This window comes from Erpetoichthys calabaricus, unplaced genomic scaffold (genome assembly GCF_900747795.2).
Source record: "Erpetoichthys calabaricus unplaced genomic scaffold, fErpCal1.3, whole genome shotgun sequence".
NCBI lineage: Eukaryota > Metazoa > Chordata > Cladistia > Polypteriformes > Polypteridae > Erpetoichthys > Erpetoichthys calabaricus.
In genome coordinates, this window is record NW_026261677.1 from 10,605 (window position 1) to 22,388 (window position 11,784).

The window sequence follows — 11,784 nt, forward strand, 5'->3', positions numbered from 1 at the left end:
CCCTTTGAACTGCCTTTCCTGAGGTTTCTTCTATTTTTTCCCTACAAGGATTTTGTTTTTTTGGGAGTTTTTCCTCGTCTTCTTAGAGAGTCATGGCTGGGGGGCTGTTAAGAGGCAGGACCTGTTAAAGCCCATTGAGACACTTCCTGTGCGATTTTGGGCTATACAAAAATAAACTGTATTGTATTGTAATTAAATAATTGTAATAAGTTCACTTTTCAAAGCTGCTATATACAATTACATTTTAATAATATAGCCATTAACTTAGTTAATAACTCTAACTACAATACAAGATATACTGTGTATATGTATTTTTTTAAGATTTGGTATACTGTATTAATCCCCGAGGTGATATTGTCTTTTCACATAACCTTTATAGGACAGAGTGCGGGGTCGGCTATTGTACAGCAAGAGATCCTGAAAAAACTTTCAGGTTAAGGGCCTTGCTCAAGGGTCCTTCTGGCAGTAAAGAGATTTGAATCTGCATCCTACCCAATACTAGCACATGTAAGAGATGGATACCATCATATGCAGAATAAAGTGGGTATGAACCAATCTATTATTAAATCAACTCAACTACACCCATAGGTTTGTAATCTCAACAAAAACAAACCATTTACTAAATCAACTGCTCTGATAAGAATTCTTAACTTAATCTAAGTTTGATATTCAATTTTCTGTGTGTAACTTTTTCCAGTTTTATCCTGTGTATTAAAACCTAAGAACCGTAGGCCTTATATCGGTTATATCAATTGTCATGTTATGTATTCTTGGAACGTGTAGATTTTTTTTTTTTTAATAAAAAGTAAACGATCCTACACTACATGTCTCGCACAAATACTCATTCAGTTGGAAGAATTCAAATACACCCGAGCTTGTAACTCAATGGAAAATGAGGTCTAAACTTCATAGGAATAAAATGTAATTGTCTCTCTTAAGATATGTTCGGGTGTTTGCGGGATTTATTAAAAAATAATTTATCGTAAAACCGCTTGCCAGGTAATCGGTTGAGTATTAGTGTCGTTTTAAACGGAAACACAAGGAGGTTTAAGTTGGCTAATTGTTCTCATTTTCAGTCCCACCTTAAATCGTGGTACCCCAAACGGCTCTTTTTTGGCCATATTTGCTCTCAGATACTGATCGGAGGAGGAGGTTGTGTGTGCGCTTTCTCTTATCTGATGGAGTTTTAGGACACAATGGCTGTACTGCTGCACTGCTCTCACGAGTTATGTTTAATTTAACCGTGTGTTGCGGTGGGCGTTTTACTCACATCTCTTTAAAAAAAGCGTACTTTGACTATGAAATTGCCTTCTCCTCAAGCTCAAAGAATTCTTGGATCCCACGGAACACAGACAGAAGATACGGCTAAGGATGGCGAAGTTCCTCGGTGGTTTAAAGTAGAATCAAGTCTCGACAACACGAAGCGACGCGAGCCGCATACAGAAAACAATGAATGGCGAGTACCGAAGGACACACAGAAATGCAGTCGAAAACAATCTGTAACACTCCGTAGCGTAGCGTGCAGTAACTCGGAGTGAAGTTGAAAGATTGAAACAAAATTCACATCAGAAAAGTCAAGACTCCAAACTCGAACCACTTACCTTCTGCCTCTGGGTGACATGATGCTTTTTTTTAAAAGTCTGCTCACTCAACCGTCTCCTTCCACTTCCGTATTCACAAGTAAAAGACACGAAACGCACGCGCTTGCCAGTTTTGTTATCCTCACTATTGATGACGTCACATTGCCTGCAGATTACGCGCGCGCCAAGGGTATCGCGGATTGGTGGAGGTGTAGCTGCGATTCTTGAGAGACGGCCTACCAAGAATTACCATAGAGATTTCTGTTCGAATCCAGCTCATGGCACATCGCTGAATGGAAGAATATACAGTATCTCTAAAATATATATTTTTTAAACTTTCTCTTCGACGAACGGTGCTTTGAATTCTACTTTGCAGATTTAGTTATTTTTATTTTTTGATTAAACAAAAACTGTTTAATGAATGATTTATTTGTTAAGGAACACATGGACAACAAGCATAGTTAAAATCACAATTAAACAAACTGCCTGCAAATTCTATTGAATCATAATTATAACAAATAATAACGCATTTCACTTACTTATAGAGCACCTTTACCATGGTCTCAGACGGCCGCAAAGATAATCAAGAGGGGTACAATAAAAATGAAAGCACAATAAGAATGAATAAATAATAGTTCACAGCCTTGTGTTTGTATGTATGTATAAAATTTGGGAAGTAATATATTCTAGTTGATGCTGACATTTAATTAATTTGAAGCAGGTAAAAATAAATATTTGGAAATATTGCGAAGAGAAATGTTTATATATTATAGTAAACAGCACACACACCTTATCAAATAAAAGAAAACTAATCAATGGTTTTATTCACTTTCCTTACTTCAGCAAGCCGAAAAACAAAACGAAGTCAGGACAAAAGAAACAGCAAAAAAACACACCACACTAAAAACCCAACCCACATAAAAACACCCCACCTTTCCAGCACCCCAGAGGCTGTTTTATTAAGAGTGGCAGTTGTGTCTTAATTATTTGCCCCTCGGAGACACAAACGCACCCGCCGCCGTCGTGGGAAAAGAGCTGGAATTGCTGTTAAACAACGGCGACTCAAGTCCCAGAGCTTTGTTTCCCGATGCCTGCGAGTCGTTTGTGACCCATCTTCTCCTGCTCAGGACTCCACCACTGGTTCATGGGCGCTGGACACCGGATTTAATTTCTCCATTTCAAGACAGCATCACTTTTCCTCGGCCATGCAATCGAGTAGTAAACACTGCTAATCTTCACACGCTCACCCGCGCTCATCCTGCAGCGAGCTCTTCATCTATCAGGGCTGCTCTCTTGAACGTGAGATCAGTGTCTAATAAAACTTTTATTTTGCAAGACTTTATTACCTCAAATAATCTGGATTTCTTCTTCATCGCTGAGACTTGGATTTTAAATGGTGACTCTTCTTGTTTTACTGACTTGACTCCACCACCCACCCATTTTCCAACCAGCTGAATCCGAACACAGGGTCACGGGGGTCTGCTGGAGCCAATCCCAGCCAACACAGGGCACAATCCCGGGCAGGGTACCAACCCACCACAGGACACACACAAACACACCCACGGGCCAATTTAGAATCGCCAATCCACCTAACCTGCATGTCTTTGGACTGTGGGAGGAAACCGGAGCGCCCGGAGGAAACCCACGCAGACACGGGGAGAACATGCAAACTCCACGCAGGGAGGACCCGGGAAGCAAACCCAGGTCCCCAGGTCTCCCAACTGCGAGGCAGCAGCGCTACTCACTGCGCCACTGTGCCACCCTAGACCATCATAAACATCATCTTAAAACCGACCCAGTTGTTAATCGCTATGAGCTTCTGGGGCTTCCTCCGGTAGGGACAGCAGCAATGGCCGCACAGAACACATCACATTTATGATATTTCAGCTCTCTGCACATTTAGAATCCTTAGGTTTACACTGGATATCACTTTCATGATGAAATACATTAAAGTATTTATATTACATTTTACAGATAAGTCATTAAGCTCATTTAAACAATGAATACTGTTAATAATTACACATGTGGGGCGGCACGGTAAAAGAGCCGTAGCGCTGCTGCCTCGCAGAGAGTCACGTCGCTGGTGTTCCCTGCCTGGAGTTTGCGTGTTTTCCTGCTGGGTTTCCACAGTGGGCTCCGGGTTCCTCCCAAATACATGAAGGTTTGGGGATTTGGTGCTGCTAAAATGACGCTAGTGTGTGAGTGTAATTGTATTCACCTTCCGATGAATTGATGCCCCGTCCAGGGATTGTGTTTCTGTCTCGTGTCCGATGCTTGCTGGATTGGGCGCATCCCCGGATTGAGGGATGTAGTCATTAAACATCCTTTTCAGAGATATTGTGCCAAGGTGTCCTGGGAATTTAATGGATGTTTCAGGAAGTGGCGTAGCTAGTATTCGTGCTGCTTGGGGTGGGACGGTGCCTTAATTTGCACCCTCCAATTTATCTGAATATGTTAACCTATTTAAATAGAAAATTAAAATGACGTATAGAGAAAAATTAAGATACATTTTGCATAGATTTGTTCATATATAGAGAAACAGCAATACTTTTTCACATATAATTATTAATAAGCATCAACTAGACAAGAATATAGTATAGACGCATTGATAAGCCGTGTTCTAATTATTAGTTTCATATAATTATGCTGTGAAAAGCAGTGTAGTGTACCAGTGATAGGTGGGGATGTTTTCTGCGCACAAGGCGAAGCTCTCAATCTACCAGTCGATCTACAATATGTTCCTACCCTCACCTATGGTCATGAGCTATGGGTAGTGACCGAAAGAACGAGATCGCGAATACAAGCGGCTGAAATGAGTTTCCTCCACAGGGTGTCTGGGCTTTCCCTTAAAGATAGGGTGAGAAGCTCAGTCATCCGGGAGGAGCTCAGAGTAGAGCCGCTGCTCCTCCGCATCGAGAGGAGTCAGATGAGGTGGCTTGGGCATCTGATCAGGATGCCTCCCTGGTGAGGTGTTCCGGGCACGTCTAACCGGGAGGAGGCCCCGGGGAAGACACAGGACACGCTGGAGGGACTATGTCTCTCGGCTGGCCTGGGAACGCCTTGGGATTCTCCCGGAAGAGCTAGAAGAAGTGGCCGGGGAGAGGGAAGTCTGGGCATCTCTGCTCAAGCTGCTGCCCCCGCGACCCGACCTCGGATAAGCGGAAGAGGATGGATGGATGGATGGATGGATGGATGGATACCATTAGCATTTCATATAGATGATCGATCTGAAATTATCTGGTGTATGTAGCAATGTAGGAGCCATCAGATAAATATTCACAACAGCAGGAATGGAGGTCACAGTCATAATATCTGTTCCAGTTCTTGTTGCACATAATTTAGCAATTAATGTCTTAACAAATTTTAGAAAACTTCTGTTTTTGGGGCTGGAAAATGTTTTAAGGCTAAGAGAGCAGAAATATTTTCCTTAGAGGGACCAGCAGGGTGAGCCTTGAGCCCATTCTGTTTAATCTGAGAAAGGGGTTTCTCCTCTGGGAGGACACCCGGTGTAATCTGCTCTGCGCTCAGCAGTTTTGCATTAGTGTATAGTCAACAAAAGTCCTCTAACATCATCTGTGAAGAAACACAGTGCCTGTTCTTCCTGAGGAGGGATAGACTTCCATATTTTTGGTCATGCTTGTGACAACAAAAGGAACCTGGAAGTGACGCATTTTATTATAGATTCTCAGTACCATTTTCTTGAGGTAAGGATAAGTTTCCTATTCACTTGGCTGCTCACAGCAACTGTCACGAGTAGAGTTTTACATATTCCACAGTGACTTCACCTATCAATAATTTATTCAAGCCTCTTAGCTTCAGGCTGCATATGTTAATTCTTTTGTCTCTCCAATTCTGTTTCAACAGTGGATTTGTTCTGCTGTGGCTTGTAGCAAATAATTACACAAAGAGGCGCCGAGGGGCCAGTATAACAGCAGAGCCATCAGTATTTTATGAAATCTTCTGGTATGAGTATGCACATAGCAAAAGGCGACTGTGTGTCTATGAGGAGTTCAGGACATGTAGTGTTCACTCTGGAGTGTCGGTCAGAACACAGGCAAAAGAATTCAGAGTATTTCACACTGCAGCTCAGAAGGAAATTATAGCTTATTTATTGGATGGTATATAAAGAAGTATACATACATGGATATGAGTATGAATGTGTGTGAAATGTGTCCTTCAATTTCGTTGTTCCTTTGTAAAAGTGACAATGACAATAAAGATCTATACATCTAAATTATAAAGTAAAAGCCATTAGTAACTTACACAAAAAATGCACTAGATGTCAATATTGTTCTCAAATGAGTCTGGTTACTAAATTGTCGGAGGTATAAAAATTAAAGCAATACAGTTTATCAATAAAACCGCATCGGGAGACAACGTAAAGTATTGCATTAATATAAAAACAAGAAAATAATGAGGTCAGTAATAGCACAGTTCACAGTAGTAATGCCAAGTGAATATTCGAAAGAACTTCTGAAGACCGGCATGCACTGTTTACTCAAATTATATGGTTTATTTGATTCATATTAAGGAAATTGTCTATTAATACAATTCATAATGGTCTATTGTATTTGTAGCAGTCAAGACAATAGCGAAACTATACCTTATGCCGTTTTGCACTATGCCACCTTAAATAAAAGTAATGTTTGATACGTTGTTCTTGTGTTTTATTATATTGAAATGTGATGACATTGTGGCGTTCTTATTATGCATTTATTTTCTTACATTCTCCATATACAAATATTAACAGACAAACTCATTCTGTGGTAGTGACTTGCTGTAAGAGGTCCAGATGTGAAAATACATGTTGCAAGTTTTTGAAGCGTGCATTACACAGGCCTCGAAGCTCCCGATTCCATCTGAAAACGGGGAGGACGACACACGAGCGCATGAGGAGTGTGTCTCTAGAAGGCGACGGGAACGTACGGGCTTCATAGTGTCTGAGGTGCGCTGGTATATTAAGAACTGAAACATGCCCTGACTGCAGTTGGATGCTTGTATAGTTTTTTTTACATCACTGCAAATTTAAATTCTTAAAAAGCAGAGTGGTGCAGCGGGAGCGTGCTGGGCCCATACCCCAGAGGTCGATGGATCGAAACCATCCTCTGCTAACTCTGTTTTTGAACATTAGCATATCTCAGCATTGTATTCTTCACGTGCTATTTACGTAGATCCATTGGTATACGTTAATTTTAAAGCCCTATACATTTGAAATATTGTTTTCTCTGGAAAGTGTTTTGTGATCGCACACATTGCTATTAAAAGTACAGAATATATTCTTTTTCTGGGTAATATGCACAGTTCAAAATGACAGATTTTTATCCGCGTCCCGGCTTTAGTCTTTAAACAACGCAATTATATAAGAAAACAAACGAGTACTTACCAAAACAAAATACTTTTTACCTATTTTAATAAAATGAATGCCTAAACACCGCGGGCATTTTAGTAGTACGATGGTATAGAAATTAAGGTGTAATGGTGTGATGGTTAGCACTCTGAATCCAGCGATCCGAGTTCGAATCTTTGTGGAACCTGCGTTACGTTTTAAATAAAATTGCTATTGACCAGTTAATAGTCGGTAAAATGATTTCTAATTACGTATATCTGATAAATACGTTAATTGTAACAAGTCTCAGTCATAAACAAAGATAAATATCTAGATAGATTGACACGCGAACTCAGTTTGGCATAGTAACACAGGGGCGCTTTGCTTAATGTCGTTCGTTAAAGCAAGCTATTGACTGGAAGATATTTAGCAAAGTAACCTTTTAATGGTTCGCCAATCCTCAAAAAAAATTATTTGTGACACAATAAGTTCCAAAAAAAGTTAAATAAAATGTCTGTAGCACGTAGTCGTTCATATACTGTAGATTCAGAAGGCTCAATTAAGAAAGGCTTGCGATAAAGTATAGGCAAAGAGGATAACTACAGTATGTGCATGTTCAACAGTAAGAGAAGAGATTCTGCAGGTAGATGAGCCTGTGGTGTCCTGGATAACGGGACCAACTGTCAGACAGACCTCAGTTTGTGAGACTTAAGGACCACACCTCTGACGTGGATGTGAACAACACTGGGACACCAAAAGGAACAGTCCTGCCTGCTCTTCTCTTCACTCTGTACACCTCATACTATAAATACAGGATCAGGTCATGTTACTTGTGGAATGTCTCAGATGATTCAGCAATTATGGGGTATATAATGATAAGGGGGATGAGACAGAGGAGAGGAGTCAGGTAAACAACTTTGTTTCTTGGTGCAAAGAGAATTGTCTGCATCTCAGAAATCAGCAAAACCAAGGAATTGCTTATTGACTTTTGACACAGCAAATAGCCTCTATGTCTGGTCACTAAGCAGGTAGTGGATATAAAGATAACGAGGTTCTACAAGTACTTGGGGGGCCACATCAATAACTGGGTGGACTGGTCTCAGAACACAGAGGAACTATATAAGGAAGGGCACAGCATGCTCTTTTTTACTTGGGAGACTCAATAGTGACATCCATCACATCTTCTGTGACTCTTTGATAACCAGTATGGTGTGTGTTGGGCTGGTAAGATCACTTCAAGAGAGGCCACTGAATGTACAAGCTAACTAAAAGGGCAGGCTCAGTTATAGGATGCATTCTGGACCATGGAGGTAGCAGCAAAGGAGAGAGGTAAAACAAAACTGAGTGGCATTATGAACAATGCTGCACATTCTCTCCATGACACACGAACACTGGGGCGTTTTCTTTCTTCTTCCTTTTTAGTCATTCTGGTATATGTGTGTATATTTGTATTTATCTGTCTATTTATGTATTTATTCATTTAAAGAGCTTTTATAGAAAGCCAAATTTCCCCTTGGGGACAAATAAAGATCTATCTATCTATCTATCTATCTATCTATCTATCTATCTATCTATCTATCTATCTATCTATCTATCTATCTATCTATCTATCTATCTATCTAAAGAGCAGACAAGCGTAACTGAGGGATGTCCAGCTACTGACATTTGAATACATTTATGATGTCGTTGTTGCAATAATTTGCAGAGCTCTGAATTGTAAGGTTTATTCAGTGAGGCAAAGGCATGTTACTGTGCACTATTTTGTTTCCTAAGTATAAATTCTAAAACTTCACAATTGTACTTTTCCAAACAAAATGTATTTTCCAGATGACTGGATAAGCAGGTTTGAAAGATGGAAGGACGAATGGAAGTAATTGGGTAAAGCACGATGCACATAGCCACCGACTATCTTCGGCAACAATTATCCATCCATCCATTATCCAACCCGCTATATTCTAACTACAGGGTGACGGGGGTCTGCTGGAGCCAATCCCAGCCAACACAGGGCACAAGGCAGGAAACAAGGGCGCACACACACACACACACACACACACACACACACACTAGGGACAATTTAGAATCGCCAATGCACCTAACTCACATGTCTTTGGACTGTGGGAGGAAACCCATGCAGACACGGGGAGAACATGCAAACTCCACGCAGGGAGGACCCGGGAAGCTGCGCCACCAAGGCAACAATTATGACTTTAAAAAAAAAAAAAAAGATTTTAACTATTGTATGATACACAATATTTCAATTGAATAATAAATGTATTGCTTTTCTTTTGACTTGTTATTTTTATACTCTGGTGTCTTTTGTGATTTAGTTATAGTTTTGAACATTTGAGACCTATTTAAATCATTTTATGGCACCGTTAAGTGATCATTTGGTTTACTTTTATTTTATTTAAATAAAAATAAAATGGATTTGATAAACATCAGCGACATGTTGATTATTTATTTATTTATTTTACAAGTGGACAGTAATATAAAGCAGAGTGGCGCAGCGGAAGCGTGCTGGGCCCATAATCCAGAGGTCGATGGGTCGAAACCATCCTCTGCTAAAAATTTCTTTTTAACCTTTTATTATTCTGTTCAAAGCATCAATTGTATCTTCCTGTTATGTAACATTACTTATTTTGCAAAGTTGTTGTGCCAATAACATACTGAAATAATGTTTTCCTTTTAAAGCTCCTTGCAATGGAGCATATTGTCAATCATTTTCTAGACGAGTCTATGCTGCTGGGTACAAGGCGGGACCTCACCCTGGTCATTGTATACCCACACGTCTATCTGCACTCAGTAAGGGTTTCCCAGGGGAGAATTTCACATTAGATAGATAGTTCCTTTCTAAGTAGTACCTTCTAGTGAGACAACGAAGTAAAAAATAAAACGGCCTTATCCAATGTACAAAACATACACACTGTAGTAACCAGCATTGTCACCCTACAGACGGGGATGGAGAGGCGATCGATAGCAGGGTATTCACAGGTGTCCTGAGTTCTACGTTCCTGGAACCCCAGGACATTTCTCGTTATACCTTTCAAGTCCGAGAAGGCTCGAGAACGCTGGTGGAGATTGTCAGGACAGTATAAACACGGCGATGTAAATGATAACGGAGAGACGTGAAAAGGGACACCACACGATCTGTAACACTGTGAGAGTGCAATAGCCCGTCTAGAGAAGTGACTGTTATTTTTACGGAGCGGTTTACATGGCTTTTACAGCGTAGTTTATTTCTGCAAGAAGACTATTGTACATCATTTGTTGTGGAAAAAATGCGCCCATTATGTGGCTTAACTCCCATTCGTTATGGGTCTTATAGTCTTTCTATCTCGATGCTCTACAATAATGTATAAAAAATGGGCCCCAAAGAAATCATTTTTGTTGTCGCGTTTTATCTAGAGAAATTCGACACGTTTAATATTGTAACGGGATTGGAATGGAATGGAATTTGCCGCTTTACACTCCGATGGGCGCTCCCAGCTGCTTATCTCATTTGCCCACACATAAACACCGCCTGCCCAGTGGCGTCGTTAGGCAGGGGTGTTCCAGGGCTTTAGCCTCCGATCTCAAGCGTGTTGCCCCTAATCTTCGAGAGACGTCCCCCAACATGTTCACAGAAGCTAGACCTATAGCCCCTGATCTTTGAGCCTTGTTTCCCCTGTTCAGCTCTCGGAAAACGGCCGTGGACAGCGCGAAATCATCACGCCACCCCCCATGCGGTTTTCAATCGGACGCATCTGACAGTAAAAGGTGTATTACAGAGGTAGGGCTAAATTCTCGCGTACCCGGGGTCACAGGCAACTTGTCTGTCTCCCTGTTCCTCCCCTCCGTGAGCCGACCTAATACTCGGGTACACATTAGAGCCACGCAGCCAGGGGGATGGGCTTCAGCAGCGGTGACACGCCCCTCTCAATTTCCGCTCACTAGCGAGGATTTCAAGTCCGCTTCTCCAGGAATCCCATCATTTTGGACTTGGCCTCTCAAACAGTTAGTCCCTCTTATATCCGGACACAGGTATGCTACAATATGTTTCGTTTGATTCTTATTTTTTACGATTTTTTTAGAACATCTATAATTGCTTTTTGGGCAACATATGAAATGAACAGGTACTGCCATCCATAGAGTCTCCTAAGACACTCAGAAAACTTCAAGTGAGCTCAACTATGAGGGAAGGTGAAATGTCGCAGGTAGGAACTGCGGAAATTCTCACCAGAGGTAAATAAAAACTCTTAAATGTGTGAAGGTCGTCCCAAATATGAGACGCAAAAATGTAATGTATGCATCGGGTAAAGATTCCGAGGGCACAGAAGTATTACAAGTATATTTACATTATTAAAAAAAGCACTGAAAAGTTTTTAGTATGTCAAACTAGCACCTAAAATGTAAATAAACACGTTACAGTGCTTTGCCATTACCGTATTTACTGTAGAAAAGTGCTTAAGACGGTTCCATGGTGTAATGGTTAGCCCTCTGGACTCTGAATCCAGCGATCCGAGTTCAAATCTCGGTGGAACCTGTTTGTCTGTCTTGGTTCATAAAATTCGGACGCACGAAACAGAGAGACGTTACTGTTCGGTGATAAAAGTTCAGAGCGAGTTTTAAAAGCATACATTTAAAAGGACTGTAACTGGTTACTTCACTTGCACACTTCGTGAAAAATCTAAGGCTGTTTACTCTGTTTGTGCGTTTTTAAATATCTGCAGTGTGGATAGCGGCTGACAATTGAAGTTAATCTGCTTGCAGGGGGACTGTGCAGACCTCCAAATTCTCCTGGAAAGCACTTACTTGCCCTTTGTCTCTCACAAGTGATCAATAATCTGAGGTAGCTAACATCTGTTAATATTAATAATAATTACTATTTGCTAATATTAA

At 40.8% G+C, this 11,784-nt stretch overlaps 1 non-coding gene across 1 annotated transcript; it reads left to right on the top strand.

The window, feature by feature from the left end:
- The first annotated feature begins 11,356 nt into the window (after positions 1-11,356).
- On the top strand, positions 11,357-11,428 carry trnaq-cug (transfer RNA glutamine (anticodon CUG)). The gene has a single exon. It is a non-coding gene; the product is annotated as a tRNA-Gln (tRNA).
- Positions 11,429-11,784: the final 356 nt, after the last annotated feature.